The sequence below is a fragment of the Panicum virgatum genome, chromosome 7K (assembly GCF_016808335.1).
Source record: "Panicum virgatum strain AP13 chromosome 7K, P.virgatum_v5, whole genome shotgun sequence".
NCBI lineage: Eukaryota > Viridiplantae > Streptophyta > Magnoliopsida > Poales > Poaceae > Panicum > Panicum virgatum.
This window is the reverse complement of record NC_053142.1, coordinates 19,665,875-19,684,848: the sequence shown is the minus strand read 5'-3', so window position 1 is coordinate 19,684,848 and position 18,974 is coordinate 19,665,875.

Sequence of the window (18,974 nt, the reverse complement as noted above, 5' to 3'; positions counted from 1 at the left end):
TGCATTCTTTTGAAAACTCCTCACGATGAAACAAGGTAAAGGTTTGAAGTTCGCTTAAGTTTGAGAGCATTGCATTTATCTATTATTGTGGCTTGTTCCTTAATTGCTAGCCTATCTTCCATAATGAAAAAGTAGCCGGTCACAACATGAACTTAAATGCTAAATACTTGAGAGAGCAGTATGTCTTGTTATGTATGACTAAGTGCAGAGAGGACATTGAGGGGCAACGCTGATTTAAGCATGGGGGAATGTTGGCGCTCCTTAAGTACCCGTTTTATCCCTTGTTTATCCTTAATAATGGCATGAATTCAATATCAAAATCACTAACCGTCCTAACCCCCGGCCTAATTATTGGTCATTTTCACATTTGCACATATATTTTGGAGGAACTTCATTTTTTGCAGGTTTTTGGCCTATTTTGGAGCATGAAATAATGAGACCCGTGATCGAGCGCTAACACGGAGAAAGACGAAGGCCAAAGTCCAAAGGAAGGACCAAAGCCCATGTTGATTCGAAGCCCATTCATGCATATCCACCTTCCAAGAGAGCCCAAAAACCAAAGCACGAAGCCGTAAAACTCTGGGGACTTAAACAGAAGATGCTGGAGCTTGGACGACAAGCACTCCTATCTAATTCGCGGAGATAATGACGTCTAAAGCCCACATGTAAAGGTGAAGAAAGTCAAAATGTCGAGAAAAGCCACATGGAGGAAGATGGGCTTGAGATTTGGAGGTTTACCCATGAGATCAACTCAGCCCGAGATATATTCGCGCAAACAGCATGATCATTCGGTGCGAATTCGGAGACTAATACCAAAGTTGTGGGCCTCGATGAGAGCTTTGATTTGGACATATGGAAGGCCCAATTCGGGTCAAGGAGCTAGGAGATATGGCCCCTGAAATACCTACTGCGCAGACAAGTCCAAAATCAAATAGATTTTCTTCCGAGGCTGTTTTGGGGATCTTATCTTCGTTTCCAAGGAAAGAAATGAATACCAAAGTTGGAGATAATTTCGTGGCACACAATCTAGACACCAAATTTGCATTATTTAGAGTCCGGACATAGGAGATATGGCGTCGGCAAGGAAGGGCTGCGAAACAGGAAAATCTGGACGAGGCTGATTTTATGGAAACCAAGTTTGCTTCTCTCCCAAGAAAGATCTCGTGCAAGGCAAGGTGGAACAAGCCCCAAGGCTACCCAAGGGCATAAATACAACCCCCTAGGCGCCCAAGGGAGGGGATCCAATCCACCCAGAACTCGACGAAAACCTAGGGTTAAGACAGGAGGGAGACGACGACCGCCGCAAGTCTTCGAGGGTACCTAGGAGATGGCTTAGGCCACCCCTAGCCGCCATGGCCTCCCTGCGAGGTTGTGCCATGGTGGGGTTCGAGAGTCATCCCCAACATTCTTCGGGGTATGTACACACACGATGGTGATATCAATCTACTCTTTATTCTAGTTGTCTCGACTTTGGTCTACTTCAATGCATGCTTTCTTTCTCATATGTAATGCATCCGTATATTCATAGTAAGATTAGATCTATTCGTGGTAATTAGTCTACATCTTGCGGATACGTTGAGGTAGCATGTTTTAGCTAGTGGTTTATTACCCTGGTGTGGTGATAGCATGGCGGAGGGAAAAGTTCTAGCGACAACATGATGTGGAATAGGATCGATGGCGAGTACCATGGGAGTTTGGGGTAAAGCTTTGGGAAACCTTAGGCGTCGACACGCACCTCGCACCGGCGACCTTGGGAAAGTAGGCCGCTTGCGAGCTGCCTTTCTGAGAGATGATTTCGTGTACCTTTCGTTGAGATGCAATCTATGCTTTGATCACCTTTTTGACTAGAACCGTACCTAGAGACGATAGGCCCTAGCTCCTTGGTTGTGTTATCTCATCTACAGTTGTGGGTGTGATGAACACTTATGCTTCATTCATATCTATCAAGTGTTCAATTTATATGCAATCTTCGTTTCATGTTTAGGATAGGTTTGATAGATTAGATGGTAAACCCTAGTCGGTTCGCTTCCGATCCACGGATGATAAACCTTGGGGGAGTACTCTAAGGGAAAAGCTACCACGATCCGTGCGCTTGCGGTACGTAAATTGGCGCTTTAAGAAGCGTCAACACAAATTTAATTAGAACCACAAGGAAATTCCTACTTCTACCAAATCCTATGTCTAGTGAGGGTTTGCAACCTAGGATGACAAGTATGAATTCAAGCTCTAGTAAAGTAAATTGCTCAAAGTAAATTGCAATAAGTAAGACAGCAAAAAGATCACCTCACAGGAGACAAGAATTTTTCCCGTGGTGTCGATGACTTGCCGGTCACCCCTAATCCACGTTGAGGTGGATTCAAAGTTTCAACCGCTCCTCTATCAAGAACACCTCTTGATCTTGAGCCGGCTTGAACTTCAAACCTCTCCAAACCTCGATTCCACTAGAGTTGCTCTTCACCACTCTGGCGAGGTGAGCACAAGGACCTCTCACAACCAAATCGAGGCTCCACCACAATCTTTTTGGTGAGCTCGTCAATTTCACTTCTCCAAGCTATCTAGGAGGCGGCAACCTCCAAGAGTAACAAGTTGATGACACTTGCTTTGAAGACTCCCTAGTGCCCCAAAGCTCAAACACTTAATGCAATGCACTAGGATGTTCTCACACTCTCATGAATGCAACCACTAAGCAATGTGAGTGAAAGAGAGGAGAGAACTTGCTCTAGAAGGTCAAGAAAACTTTCAAATGAGCCAAGGGAGCCCCCACGGCCGGCCATGGGGGTATATATAGCCCATCCCTCGAAATCCAACCGTTATGTTCAAACTGCGCAATCGCGGACTGTCCGCTTCACAAAAACCGGACCGTTCGCCATTCAAAAGCAATGGCTAGAAATGCATTTAATGTGTGTCAGAAACGACTGTTTGAGCCCTGGCGGACCGTCCGCGCCCTAGGGGCGGACCGTCCGCGGTTAAAAGTTACACACCACTAGAGACAAACAACGTCTCTGGAACAATACTCTAAAAGACTGGCGGACCGTCCGCGCCCCAGGGGCGGACTGTCCGCCGTTGAACTTTCTTTTCCACCAGAGATGACACAAGTCTCTGATACACTTTTGATTAGTGTGGCGGACCGTCCGCCCACTTGGGCCGGACTATCCGCCAGCCAATTTTAATCCCCACCAGAGCCAAAACATGCTCTCTGGTACAGGCACGGACCGTCCGCAGCCCAGGTGTGGACTGTCCGCCTTTAGGCAGTTAACTCTCAAACTTTAGATCTTTTTCGAACTATTTCAAAACATCGTTAGCCCTCATGCATGCATCTAGACATTTTGAGCAAAATGGCACTAAAGACCCATCAAGCACGAGTACACAACCCCTCTTGATAGTACGGCTATCTATCCAACAAATCCGGTCACTTTTCATCCACTAAACGCCTCATGACCGGTAAAATGCAAAAGCCCTAGTTTATACCTTTGCCTTGAGCCCGAGCTTTGCACATCATCTCCAAAACTTCATACGTTCATAATCAAATCCCTTTCATCCATAGATCAATCTATGCTCATTATCTCAAATGAAATCGTTAATCCACAAACCGTTTTCATTAATTACCAAAACTCGAATTAGGGGCATAGATGCTTTCAGCTTGTTACCCACAAGACTATCCAAGAGGCACTCGGGTATGATGCGAACCTCAGTAGCAGGGTCATGAAGAGCTTCTACGATATTTCCGTTCATAGAACAAGTGATGGTTGCAGAGGTAGGGCTAATCTGAATTGCTTCGAAAGCACGCTTTGCCTCCTTTGACCAATCCATTGAGGGTGTATGACGGGAAATTTCATCGAGGGTCTCATAAAGACACATCGATTTCGTTCGGGAGAGACTACGTCGGGGGCAGGCGCACCTTGGATTTATGTAGACTCGACAAGCTAGCTAGGGCGTCCTCAAACGTCATGGATACGAAGGAAGAATAACATGTTGAGGTTGGAAAAGCTAGGGTAAAGATAAAAGGTAAAGACAATAAAAAATAAATGTATTTGATAGATTCGATTGGGTCGGATTCCCTCAATTTGTCGTGGCTCTTTATATTTATAGGGAGGGATGGTCTTATCCCATTAGGAGTCGAAACCTTATTTAATTTCATATCAAAATACAACTCCTAACTTGAACCGGGCTGTCTGGACCAGTCTGATCGGTATGGGTCTGACCGCCCTAGATAACCAGCCTGATCGGTATGGGTCTGGGTCAAGTCTTCCCGAAGTCATAACTTTCTCATCTGAAGTACAAATCGGACATTTCATAAGTGCATTTTGATCGTCTCGAAGTCAAATTTGCATTTTGACAAAGTCACCATGACTGGTCTGACCGGTCTATGCATACTGGTCCGACCGGCCTGCACAACCGTGCCAATTTTGGTCGTGACCATATGCTTCCCCCTAGTTTTTAGCAATGCTCGTGTACCAAAAAATAATCTTATGAACTAAAATTTTCTAAGGGTGATGGTTAACACACCGTTCATATATTTGTTCTAAGGGCGATAAAATTATCGACTAGAGTTGCTTTAACTCAAGTTGATGATGAAACAACTTACTTCGGCCACCATACTTTCCTCGTGGTTGCTGATTTCATTGGCTCAACCTTTGCTTGTTGCTTCATTGATTCCTGCTTGCGCATACGCTGCAGCCTCCTCTTTTGGATGTGAGATAAGCCTGAGTGACACCACCTCAGCTGTAAATATTTTGAATCTTGCTTCATGCTCTTCTCACCCTCCATACTGCAATCAAAATCCTTTCTGGCCAGATTATTGCTAGCAACAGTTAGTCTTTGTGATATACAACAACTTGGATATATAAGAGGATATTCAATAAAATAAGACTGCATATGCATCCTACTATAATCCAAAGGCATATAATAGCAAGGATTCGGCCAAAATCATGGAGCAACCGGTCCTAAGTATGGCATAGCAGCACATTTACCTTGAGATGGACGAGGATCAAATCTTGATGATGCCTTCTCATCCTCAGCTTCACTTGGTCGTCTCCTCTGCTTCTGGGTGGCTCCCATCTTCTCATATTTGGCCAGGAGCTCCTTGAAGGTTGGCCTTATCCTGCTCGTGGCCTCAAAAGAATTTCTAGGTTCACTGGACGCACCGGTCAGACTAGTTGTTTTGTTGTCGGCCTTCATTTTTTTGCCTTGCCAACGCCCCCCCCCAAAAAAAAGCCGAACTTGATTGCTGTTCAGCTATATCATTTGAAATATATTCAACATTAGGGGCAATTCGATCAATAGAACTAGCCAATGTTTCATCAATGGTCGACTTTTCTTTATCATGTGTCAAATCTGAATTTCTGTTCAAGCGTCCATCTTTCTTGACACGATAGACTTGTTTGATCACCTTATATTTCTTTTTCTGTATAAATCGATTCCCATGATCAAATTGGTCATTATTCGTAGGTGATGACTTATTAATTGTCGGCTCCTATAGGTAATATAATTTGGGCACAAATATATAGGAAGAGGCGGCATATATAAATTATTAAAGTCATGCTCGACAAGAATAAGGCATACTGAAATAAGCACCCCATGATATCCATAGGTGACCTATATGATGAAAACGGCATCGAATAGAAAAATTATTCCATTGCCGATTTTGATCATGGAATTTCTGCTTTGGACCAGATTTTACTTGCTTGGAATTTTTAGGCCGACTAGCATCATTGACATTTGTTTGCCTTTTGTATTTAGCGGAAAGCTTCTCAGAAACATGCTTCGGCTTTTTCTTTTGATGGTTGCTATGAACTTTGGCTTGAACGGTTTTTCAAACACCGATCTCATATTTCTTTGGCTTAACCATCTTAGGTTTTAATTTATTTTGCGAAGAAGCGGCAGTCAGACAGGTTGCAGTGCAACCGGTACCTTTGTCTTTATTTTGTTGCCCCCCGAGCATAGAACTACTAGATACTGTTTCTATGCTCTTGTTAAGGATTTTGGGTCAACAATTTCGGCTTGAAACGACCGAAGTTCATCTTGACCAACAACATCACAAGTTGGCAAATCATTACAAGGATTATCAGTCAGCTTCTCAATAGCCGACTTTTGAATACACTTTTCCTTTTATTAATCAGATCATCCACAAAATTAAGAAAACCACTTATAATGCTAGTTGTGGCTTAATGTACTTTGGTAGATCATACATCCTCAACTCATTGATGACAGATATCTTCATCATGATAATGCCTTGTTCCATTACCCGATAACAATGAGACTGAATATGTATGTCGATGCCCTTGTGTAGCTTTTCAAGTAATTCTTCAAGTTCCATCATACCGTTAGAGCTTGATGAATCGGTCATGATAGCCAGATTCTCATTCCCCAACAGAGTTGCCAAAAATATGTTCACATCGATTCCGGACCAACACACGAATGCACTAGAACATGCGGCGAGCAGCTGCGCACCTTGCAGCGCAGTAGCGCCAACTGATCAGATCAGTCTCATCGAGGTAGCCCGATGAGGATCCAATGAATGCCTGTCCGGGAGGGACCCAGTTGGGGCAGACACACCTTGGGTTGCCTTAAGCTCAGCAGGCCAGCTAGGGCGTCCTCAAACGTCATGGAGACGAAGGAAGAACAACATGTTGAGGTTGGAAAATCTAGGGTAAATATAAAAGGTAAAGACAATGAAAGATAAATATATTTGATAGATTCGATTGCAGATGATCTGCACTGTCATCCTCTCTCACATTTTCCCCATGGCTGAAACCAGCATGATCTGCACTGTCATCCTCTCTCACATTTCCCCCATGGCTGGAACCGGTAAGATCAGCATTGTCATGGACATCAATAGGGTGCTCAACAACATTAACATTGAAGCTCTCTCCATGATGAATCCATCGAGTATAGTTGTCCATGCCATTCATCAAATTGTGCTTCACAAGGGATTGACAAAGATACTTCTGATTCAGGCATCTAGCACACGGGCACAAAATTTCAACGCTCTCACTAAACTTTCCTTGAATGAAGCTCATAAATTGTCTGACACCATCAATGTGTTCAGTGGAAAACATTCTGCCATGAACCCAACTCCGATCCATCTAATAATGCATCACAGAAAAAGACACAAATCAACAACTTTACACTAATTCAAAGCTATACATTCAACAAATTCAAAGAAATTTCATACCTGTAGTGTCACTAGATGCCCTTGGAATGCCTAGGATGCTTCAGCCACAGCAGCCACCAACACTGACACCAGCGAGCCACCGCAATGGCAAGCAGCACGAGTGGCAGCAGCAATGGCGCGTGCTGGAGCTCTCTATTCCTCGTGCTGCTTTGTCTCACGCATGCCGTGCAGCCAGTCGCTGGACGACGAGACGCTCGGCGGCAATGGCGGGCAAGCGTGTGATGTCGTTGATGTTGTCCTCTAGCAGCCATCGATGCAAGATGTGGTGGGCGGCGGCGACGGTGTGGTGGGGTACCGGTGGCTGGGAAGGCAGGAGGCGACGGCGTGGCAGGGACCGGTGGTCGGGATGGCAGGCGGCGCCGTCACTGGACTTGGATCTGAATCAGGAAAATTACCAAGTGCCTGAGTTTAACCAACCAGATTTTTAAGTATATCTAAGCCAAACTTATGTACCACAAAACTGGACCTGTAGCGCAGTGGTAACGCAGCCGCCTCCCAACCTCCACGTCGTGGGTTCGAGACACCGTCCACCCAATTTTTTTGGCACACCGGATTAAATTCCGGGCACGGCTGACTGGGCGCCCGGGCGAGTGACGTGGCCGGGCCACACCGGATTAAATTCCGGGCACGGCTGACTAGGCGCCCGGGCGGGTGACGTGGCCGGGGAGCTGGCGTAGGCGGTCGGGTGACTGGACGGAGGTGGGGAATCGGTGCTTGTTTAAAAGATTTAATATGAATTAATTTTTTTCACTAAACATTATCACATCCCAACGTGTTGTGCAGTGGTAGGTCACTTTATTGATGGGGCTCAAGATCGGGGTTCAAACTCCTCATGTTGCAATTTTATTTTTTTTATTTTTTCATATGGGAACATGATAATTTTTAATTTATGTTCACGATGGATTTGTGTAAACGTTACGGTTTACTGGTCCCGATCGTGACAGAATTGATAAAACGTTACAGTTTATTGGGCTTAATATCCATGAGAGCAAGTTGCTAACAGTTTATTGGGCTTAATATCCATGAGAGCAAGTTGCTAACATTTTTTGAAACCATCGCTAAAATATCGTCATAAGAATAAATAGTATGTTGTAGTGTTGGGTTGGATTCCGTCAATCGGCCGTGACCCATTATATTTATAGGAAAAGATGGTCTTACCTCATTAGGAGTCGAAACCCTAATTAATTTCATGTCAAACAACTTCTAACTCGTACTGGGCTGTCTGGACCGGTCTGACCGCCCTAGATAACCAGTTTGATCGGTATGAGTCTGGATCAAGTCTTTCCGAAGTCACAACTCTCTCATCCGAAGTCCAAATCGGACGTTCCATATATGCATATGGTGAAGTTAAATTTGCATTTTGACAAAGTCAGCATGACCAGTCTGATCGGTCTATGCATACCGGTCCGACTGGTCTGCACAGCCGTGCCAATTTCGGTCGTCAATAGCGAGGAGGTTCCACTTTAGTGACTTCGGGTATGAGAGGCGCATGTCAGCTCCGGCCGCATGGCAGCTATAGCCGTGGCTTCAGGAGCTCGTCGAGCTTGACTCTGGTGGGGAGGTTGGGATGGGGATGATGGTGTGAGTGGAGCTGATGGTCAAAAAAACTGTTGGGAATCTCACCTTGGCGCAGAACTGCTTAGGAGGAAGGTCGGCTCGGCTGGTGGCTTTGGTTCGTACGTGGAGCAGATCAAGGGCAAGATAAACGTGCAAGCGGTGGTTTCGCTAGCGGAGTGGGATGGCTCTGCGAGGACTGGGTGGCCGGCAAGGCGGCAAGGAGAGCTCGGCACCGCCACCTTGTATAGGCCGGGGGGCGTGCTGTGCTAACGCTCGCCTGCTCTCCTTCAATAAAGGTACTGTGACAGAGCGGCGGGCCGGCGGTTGTCGGTGGTGAAGCTGCGGCGCCGGCAATTTTGAAAGCGCGAGTGACGAGGGCATAGAGCCGGCGAGGACGGCTGCAGCGGCGCGCACAGGCGAGGTGGGAACACGGTGGTGGCAGCACGGTGATGAGGCGGTGGCGTGCGGTCACATCGCGGGGTCGGAGTGTCGCGCGTGCGTCGCGTGGGAGCGGAGCAGGACTGAGCACAGGCAGCTGGACCTAGCTTGGGGAGCTGCACGCGGCATGGAGCTGCAACGAGGTGCCAGTAACCGTGCGTGAGTGTGCATATGTGTTGCTTAGCTTCCTGGTTCCTGTACTTGGCTGGTTTGTGTATGCAAAGCATCGTAGGTGCTGCTCCGTTGGACTAGCAGGAAGACACTACGGAAACCGCAAGTTTGTCGTGTGCCCAATTTTGAGCACACGTCAAAGTTTGAACTTTTGTCGTGTACCATGCTGTTATGGCACATGACAAAGACTCCATCTCGTCAATTGTGCTTCTATTTAACCTTTTTTTGCCGGGGGCCATGTTTGCACACGACAAAAAGCCCCTTTGCCGACGCCTGTTCGAATTGTGTGTTTTGCTGTGTGCATTTCAGCTTTTGCCGTGTGCATTTCAGCATTTCTATATCCCATAATGAAGAAGAAGCAAGAAGAATTAGCAAGAATGAGGCTGGCTGGTTTGACGATGAACTAAAGGAAGAAAATTATTAGATGGTGATTAGGCAAAAAGATGGATATTAGATGATAAAGGAGTTGAGCTCAAAAGATAAATTTTGCAATAGGTTTTGAAAATTGTTTTTAAATTCGGTTGATTTTTGAATTCGAATTTTCGAGATATTACGTTCTCGCGTGCGATCTATGGTGGAGGAGCAGACAGTAAACGCTAGATATTCACGTGACATATTATTTTTTAACACAAAGATCACAAAGTTCTTCATTTGCTTAATCCTCCAAAATTGATCTTTGAAGGCTCAAAAAGTTCCACCAAATTTTGTGCAGCAACCTATTTTGCTTGGATTTTCTAGAAAAATTATTGAGGCACTGAAATGAAAATTCTTACCAACTATTTTTGGAGTTCAGCCTGAGTTGTTTGGCTTCAAGATGGTTCGCTACGTTTCAGAAAAATCACTATGTTCCAGAAAAATCACATAAATTCATGTTTTGTGAAGTAGTATTTTACCAAAATAATTATCAACGTAAGTCCTACAAGGAAAATGCATGTTTCATCACATGCATGAGTTTCAATTGTACTAGTAATTCAAAATCAAATTCACATACTGTAACAGCCCAAAAATCTCACACAAATAAAAATCGTTTGAATTCAAAATTTATTTTCAAAAATCTAAATCGAAGATTGTTGAGCTCATCTTTCTTTGCATGAAAAATTCTTTCCAAATTTATCTAATTTCTTTCTAATAACTGTCATCAAATTATTTTCTTCTCTCCCTGACCACCATGCCCCGCCTGTCATCCTCCTCACTTTTCCCCTCCAGAAACCTTCTCGTATCTGGTCAGTTCGTCTCCTCGCTCGGAGCATCGCCACGCTGCTGGTCGCTCTGCCGTGCTCATCCCGGTGCCTCGCTCCCTTCTGCACGGCCATATCCTCTACTGAGACAACAGCAGCAGCAGTAATATCTTTTCTCTCTCCGTCGGTGCAACACATGCAGCTCTCTCACTCTCTCTCTCTGTCGTGGAAAAAAAAAAGCACACGAGACGACAGCAGCCGCACAACACACATGCATGCACACATTTAGCACTCTCTTCTCTCTCACTCGTTGCACACTCACGCATGGAAGATGCACGCCTGCACTCTCCGCTGGTCGCTGCTCCATTCCGCGCCGCCCGCGTATGACCTCGTGCACCGACGGCCGGCGCTGCTCCCTCGCGCCTCGTCACCCTGCGGCACAGCGCAGCTTCTGTCCTCACCGTCCTTCGTCACTGTGCGCTATCCCGGCCCCAGTTCGGCAATGCCACGTACCATCCGTGCGGAGAGCCGGAGACACGGACCATGCCACGCCATGATAGCATCAGACAGACCTGGCGGCTGGCTCAAGCGCGCAGCGCAAGGGGGGAAAAAAAGCAGCAGCCTGCTCCACGCCATCTCCCTCCTATCAACTAGAGCAAGCAGTTAATCAAAAAAAACTAGAGCAAGCAGGACAGCCCACTCACGCGCACACGTAGACAGCAGCAGCCTCCCTTTCCCTGCATTTCTCTTCCACCGAGCAATCAAGAAGCTAGAAACAACAGTTCTATCCCATTTCCTCTCTCTCCACAGGTTAGCAAGCAAGCAGTGCCTATTCTCTGCTTCCCTCACCCACACACAGCACTAACCAGAGCCTCGTTCTTTTCTGACGACGGCCACCGCTGCAAGCTGCCAAGCTCGGCTTCGACAACGACGCTGCCAACCATGGCCTTGCTCTCTACCGCGACGAGGAGACAACGACGCCGAGTTGAAGCCGCTGCCGGGAGCAACGACGACGTCGACGACCACAAGCATAAGGAAGCCGAGCCGGAGATCGACGCCGACGCCGAGTTGCCGACGGCTACGACGAGCTGACCGGGACCGCGAGCCTTCGTCACGCCGGCCACGCCTACACCGTCGACCCACGGTGAGCGCCGTCCCGCTTCCGATGCCCTAGTGCTGCCGGTGTGAGCTACGGCCGCCGATGACCCTTCCGTAGAGTCTAGGACCTCCGTCCCGTGTTCTTATGCAAGAGCCGAAAGTCGTCGCCATCCGTTTCTCCAGTGCAGCCTGACGCCATCGCGGCCTGGTTACACCGTCCGCGAGCGTCGCGGCGAAGCCGAGGAGTGCCCGTGCACGCACACGCTCGGCACAGTAGTGCCGGCTCCTTTTTTCCATCATGGCCACCATGGAGCACACGCGGCCGCCGTGGCCTCGGGTTGCCAAGCGTCCGCCCTCGTACGCACCGAGCACCACCCGAGCCGGGGACCAAAGGGCCCTGCCTTTGCCTCGCCGTCGCCCGCGTCCATCACCGCAGTCGCTGGCCGCCGCGAATCGGGATCCCGGAGCTCGCATGTGTCGGAACTGATCAAAATGACCGGCTCTCCTCGCGCACTCTCTAATGTTTACGCAGAGGCAAATAAGAGCACCTCGCTAGTTCTCTCAGTGGATAGAAACACGCACACACACTTAAGACAAAAGCATACAAGCTGATTACACTGTTTAAATAAACACACTCCACCTCACGTCCAGCCCCACCACATGGCCGAGCACTCGTGGCCTAACCATGCCTCCTGCATGCAAGCCACACTTACCTGCATGCAAGCCACACTTACCTGCATGCAGATCACCACTAAGTCGAACAACAAGTTTCAGTCCACTGATGATGCATGCACCCATGCAAACAAGCTGACCTCTTCCTGCTCCTAAACGTGCGCCACCTCACCGCCGGCCCGCCTAGCCGCTGCCTTGCCGCCGTACGCCGTGGACCTGGAGTGCCAGGACACTGCGAGCACACGCGCCCGCTTCACCCCGGGCCGAAAGACCGAGTCTTTCGCCGCCACCTACCAATATCCTGCTCAAGGTGCCCCTCGCAGTGCCTTCCCTTTCGCTGAACGAGTGACACACGCCAAACCGCACTCACGCACGTCACGACAATCTGGCCCCACGATGAGACCGCACGTCACTGTTCGGCAGCTTTCGGCGTCGTTCCGTACTACGGCCCCATCTCGCTTTGCCGCCTCCGCCGGCTTTGCTGTCTCATCGCGCGTGCGATGACAACGCCGCTCCTCGCTACAGCGTTATCTCTGTTCTCGCACCAGTACCCGTCATGCCGCTGTCGGCCTCTGCCTCCTCTTGGTCAATAAAAGGCGCATTCGCGTAGCTCCTCCATCACTCCCAACTCATTTCCAACCAACTCAGCTACCTTTCCAACCCGAGCTCACTCGCCCTTTCTTTTCCACCAGAGCAAGGATTTGCTCGTCGCTCTCTCATCCTGACGAGCTCATCGTGCTCTTAGTAAGCACTGCATGCTATCTAGCCCGATTCTTCTTTCCAAAATTATCTAAAATCAAGCTCTAACTGTCTTTGTTAGTTTTATAAATTAACAAGTTCAGTTTGTATTTATGGGTGCTTTGTTTGTTTGATTTGTGCCGCGTAATAGTCGCCGAGAGTTCGCGAGCGACGACGAGAAGAAGCCTGGAGTCCGGTGCCGCGAGATAGGAGATTTGTACCGCAAGCAGAAACCCGGAGTACGTACCACGAGCACGAGAACTAGTACCGCGAGCCGGAGAACGAAACGTGTACCGCAAGTTGTACTACCCGTTCGTTGAGCAAAGGCAAGTCCAATTTTTTTCCCTTTTGATCATATTTATCCCAGTTTTTAAACACAACCCGTAGAAGCCTATTTAAAAGTGCATTTAATTTGTATATAAAATCTTGAAACATTTTACTACTTGATGTAGTTAAATACCCAATTGAAAGGCCATTCCTTGCTATTATTTATAATCCTGATTATCCCTTGACAACCTAAGATTTATCTCTAAACATGATTCGCTCTGTTTAGATGAATGCCTTGATAAATGATACTAGCATGCTTAGGATTTATTTATGCAATATTATTCACTGTCATTTATCAAATACAATCATTTACAAATGAGAAAAATTGGATGGTTGTTTTAAAAGGTGTGAGTTGAATTTATAAAGTATAATGAGCATGATGATGATGATGATGGTGATTACCCAGAGATGGGGCGGAATAGGGTCCATGTGTGGGACTACTGGAGATTTGACTCGAGTCTGCGTGGTTGGGTCTTTTAGTTATCCGCCTTGTCTCGATCAAGGACCGGTAATTGGCAGGATTCTAGCCAAGTATTACAGTGCAACCATACGACTAAATGGGCACTGGCCTTAGCTTATTAAGTCAATCGGCTCGAGAGGATGCTACCGCCCGAGTGCTCGAGGAGTTCGTCGGTGTCGGGGTAGCTAACCCGGTCAGATGTACGGAGCCGCGATACTCCTACAGTCTGTCGTGTAGCATATTTTGGGTCCGACTGATGTAACGGCTTTGTCATGTTAGCCTGCCGACACATCTAAGGAATTATGTATATGCGCGCTGATCACGCGCTGGCATCAAGGCAAAACATGTCGTATGGGTAAAGTGTACAACCTCTGCAGAGTGTACAACTATTCGAATAGACGTGATCACGGTCAAGAGCGCTTGAACTAGTCAGCCGGTTTTAGAGCTTTTAAAACCTTTTTGATAAAATGGGATTTGGGTCTGATTTTGGAAATGTCCGGCAAGAGTGCCGTAGGCTACCACGGACGGGGTGTCCGGTAGCATTAAAAGTTGAACTCACTTTTTTTTATATATACTCATAAATATGACTATATTACTCTTTTGTTAAAATGCCTTAACAAAAATTAACCTTGCATGGGTAAAAATCAGCTTTTCGCAAAATAAACCTCAGCCACTTTCTTGTACTCCATTATGCATGAAATTTTTATCCCCCTCCGTAGGGCGGGGTTGGACTTGCTGAGTACTTTTGTACTCACCTTTGCCTGTGTTTACAGATCGCCGGAGAAGTCTACCTATAGTCGTCGCATCCGCACCCGATTTGCCTGTGGCGTGGGACATCATGATGCTGAGTTGCGATGCTGATTGCTTCATCAATGTTATTTTAGCTTTAGCACTAGCTATCTTTCTTTTTATTCTTCTTTTATTTTGGATTGAAATTCATAAACCGCTACCATATGAACGGCAATGATCCATTTTGCCGAAATGTGTATACCAACCTCATGGGACTGAAATACCGCATGTGACTCCTGTGTAAGCGCGGGTCGTGACACATACATTCAACGGAAGCACAACATTTTTATAAATACAAACAAGCATCCTCAAGTGCAATAATTAGTACATTAATTATATTTGGGTCATTATAGAGCGCATCTTACGAGGTCTATCGATTCTCATCCATGGATGGTCCTCACCCATTCAGGTGTTAGCTACATATGTTTCTTCATTTTTTTAGAGCAAGGCTAATGATTTAGACTACTATTGGTTACAAGAATCTTTGCAGTTTATCTCTGGGTCTACTTGTATACTAATTTAGCTCTCCACCATTAATATATGATTCACTTATCTTTTTCACAAAGTTTTTTAGTTATGTGCCCGAGCTGGCTGTAAGCTTACAGCCTACTCCCCTTCTTTCTCCTCTTCTCTCTGTCTCTCATCTCAGTATTTAGCTAATTTACAGCCTTTCACTTTACTCTTACAACTCGAGAGATAAAAATGGTTAGCCCTCATCACTTCACCCAATCTCGTCCTTTTGGTTTGTCTCTGTCCGGCAGTGAAGTTCGCTTTGTTCAGCTATCTGATGACATAAATTTTGGGAAGTCGCGCCTCAGTCAGTACTCCTTTGACTGTTCCAATATGCAGCCACAGTCAGTACTCCTTCAACTGTGGGTAGTGTGACACACACAACTGCTTTCAAGATAAATAAAATAAAAGAAGATACTACAGGCTCGGAGTAAACTACTTTCAGGATAAATAAAATAAAAGAGGATACTATAGGCTGAGAATAAGACAGGAGTTAAAGCTCGAGTCAACTATAACAGAACGGCTCATGGGTCAGTGTTGGGCCAAGTGGGCTGCAATCTGTTGGGTTGGGACAAACTGGCCGGCTACTGTAGCAGTAAAGGGTTTCGGTACTGTAGCAATGGGGCACTGTAGCTGCATGGGATTGATCTCATACTGCTTGCCGAGGAGAGAGTAGGCCAACTTAAATACCAGGTCCAGGAGAGTTAATTAACTCTGGTTCAAATTTTTTGCGCGAAGCGAGGATGAAAGCGCAAGATAGTTAATTAGCAGGTGTGGTTCACTCAACGTGTAGAGTGGATCTTAGCCGTTCTAGATTAAACTACACAACCGGGAGATCACTATCAAAACAACGAGAGAAGACCGTACACCTCGGCGGCTTTATGTACCGCCTACCCCCAATCTAAACATGGAGGATTACTAGGGCTCGAACATGGCTGTCACCACCTGCCGACTATCTCTACAAACCGTGGGAAAGGTTGACATCCAGCAACACTTAGCTAATCTAGACACCATGTCTACACTAGTAAGCGATACTCTAGTATCCCACACAGAGCCCCCCACCCTTCGGATGGACATACATCATACTAGAGCAAACATATAAATACTGGAGTAGTTGATAGAGTTCTAAGCCCAATATGTTAACCATCGCAAGCACAGGACGATCTTGCAACGCAAGCATCGAATGATAACACAACCAAATCAAGAAGCATATGTCCGATAACTCAGAACATACTTCGAGCAGATATCGGGAACACTAGAAGAAATAGTAGCTTCCATGACATTTTTTCGCATGACGTTTCAAATTTTGTCATTGAACAGAACCACATCTATGACAAAAATCCTAGGTACGTTATAGGTCTTTGGCAGCAGCCTTTGGACACTATGCAACCGTGACGAAAGTAAAACATGCTTCACAGAATAATATCTGTTTCGTCATAGTTCATCATCAGCAGCTCTTAGCCACTACGTAATTGTGATGATAGTAAAATTAGCGTCATAGAACACCATCTCATGTCGTCACAAAATGGTGAGCCATAAATAATTTCTTTACTTTAGAAGACTAAAATCTGTAATTCTTTTTCCTTAAAAAATGTGAGCGCAGTACCAGCTAGGGGAAAACACGTTTTAATTATTATATGTTCATTTGAATATAGAATTTTTTGTTGTGTTTGCTATTTCTAAATTTTTAAAAATGATTATTTGAATATAATATTTTTTTGTTGTGTTTGCTATTTCTAAATTTAAAAAAAAAGATTGCAGAGCCATAAAAAGTGGCGCACAAGGGGTTTAAACCTAGGTCTACAGAACACCAACAACTAGTAGTGCAGTCGCATAGGATTATGAAGTTAACGTTTCATATACTAAGCATATAACTACTGCACTAAAAAAAAGACGCAAACAGGGTTCGAACCCACGCCAGTCCGCTCAGAGGCCCAGAGCCTTAACCACTACTCCCTCCGTCCCAATTTAAGTGCATTTGTAAGATTCAAAAAATGTCCCAAAACAAATGCATCAATGTGAAATGTTCCTACCTGTGTCACCCCTGTGCATCCCTGTATTTATCGTTTGTGAGACGCAATGTTACACCCCGGTGCACCACATGTGCATCTCTGTCACCTCTCGATTCTTCCAAGTCTCCTCTCGATTCTTCCAAGTCTTTCACACCCCACTCTTCTGATGCACTGGCATTGCTGCTCGCTTCTGCTGCCCCGCATCAAACCCCGCAGTGCCTAGCTGTCTCTATCTATTCATAGGGGTAGTAACGTCATTTGCTATCAACACTAATTTTGTTGTTTGAATCCTAGGAATGCACTTTTATTGGGACAGAGGGAGTACGCTGTTAGTGAAGTTTTGTTTTCACTTTACATTAAATTTTATTGATAGTATTAAAATGGAAAGGCTAAAATCCAAAAAAAAAGAAGCAAAAAGCTGATTCGAACCCAACACAAGCTTGCTGAGATGTTAGGAGCCTAAACCACTACGCTATAGCTTAAGTTATGTTTATGGTTTACATTAAATTATATTGATAGTGTTAAAATGGCAGGGCTAAAATTCCTTTACATTAAATTTTATTGATAGTATTAAAATGGAAAGGCTAAAATTCAAAAAAAAGAAGCAAAAAGCTGATTCAAACCCAACACCAGCTTGCTGAGAGGTTAGGAGCCTAAACCACTATGCTATAGGTTAAGTTATGTTTATAGTTTACATTAAATTATATTGATAGTTGTCGGTACCCTGCAACTGGGGTACCCACTCCTACTGTGCCAAGACTCGCGTAGTTATCCGTAACTACACCCTAAGGAGCTGAGCAGCCGGACCCCTGGGGTCCGACTCCATCTCACCGGACCAACGGTCCCGGACCCGCTTCCCGCTCGGGGACGGGTCCGGTGTCACCACGTGTCCTTGAGGTGGAAATGTTCAATACCTGTGGCCGCGGACCCGGACCCCCGCAGGTGGGTCCGGGACCTCCACGTGACATCCGGACCCCCGCAGGTGGGTCCGGGACCTCCACGTGCCATCCGGACCCCCACAGGTGGGTCCGGGACCTCCACGTGCCATCCGGACTCCCGCAGATGGGTCCTGGACCTCCACGTGCCTATCCGGACCCCCGTGAGCTCTCGGCTCAGCTAGCTGCTCGGGAGGGGTCCGGAGCCGCCACGTGTCACGCGGGCGCAAGCCTTCCGCTGGAAGCTCCCTCACCCACCCGCATTAAGTGCGAGTGGTTGAGGTGGGCTCTGCTGCCTCTGGGCACGGGGCAGCTTTTGTCAGTACACACTATGGATCGCCAATTACCGACGCGGCTCGTCATTTACCAAGACAAGCATTAAAGACTCAGCGCCGTGCGCATGCGCGACGAGTCATGATGACCAGCTACTGACTGGAGCAACAGTGCACACTGCTACAGTGACTGAGTCAGTAGTTCGGTGCTTCATCATGATCTCGACGCGCGGCTGCAGAGGCTAGACTCTACTCTGACAGGACAGCTCAAGACCATCCCTGGTCAGAAGCTACGCACGGAAGCCGACGACATGATCTCCGGATCTGAGGCATTGAAGGCCAAAGTGTAGTTTATAATACATCGCCGGGTCCACATGTCGGGGCCCCGCTCAGTGTACGTGCTCCCCTTGGACATATAAAAGGGAGAGCACACCCGCTAGAACACAAATCCTCAGACTCTCTCAAGACTCAGCTAGAGAGCGCAAGTAATACAACACACAGTGGACGTAGGGTATTACGCTCCGGCGGCCCGAACCACTCTAAACCAGCTGTGTTCATCGCGTTCTTGAGTGAGATCGAACTAAGACTAGCTAACCCCCGAGTTCACACCCTCTGGGTTAGGGCGGGTGCCTTCCGCCACCCG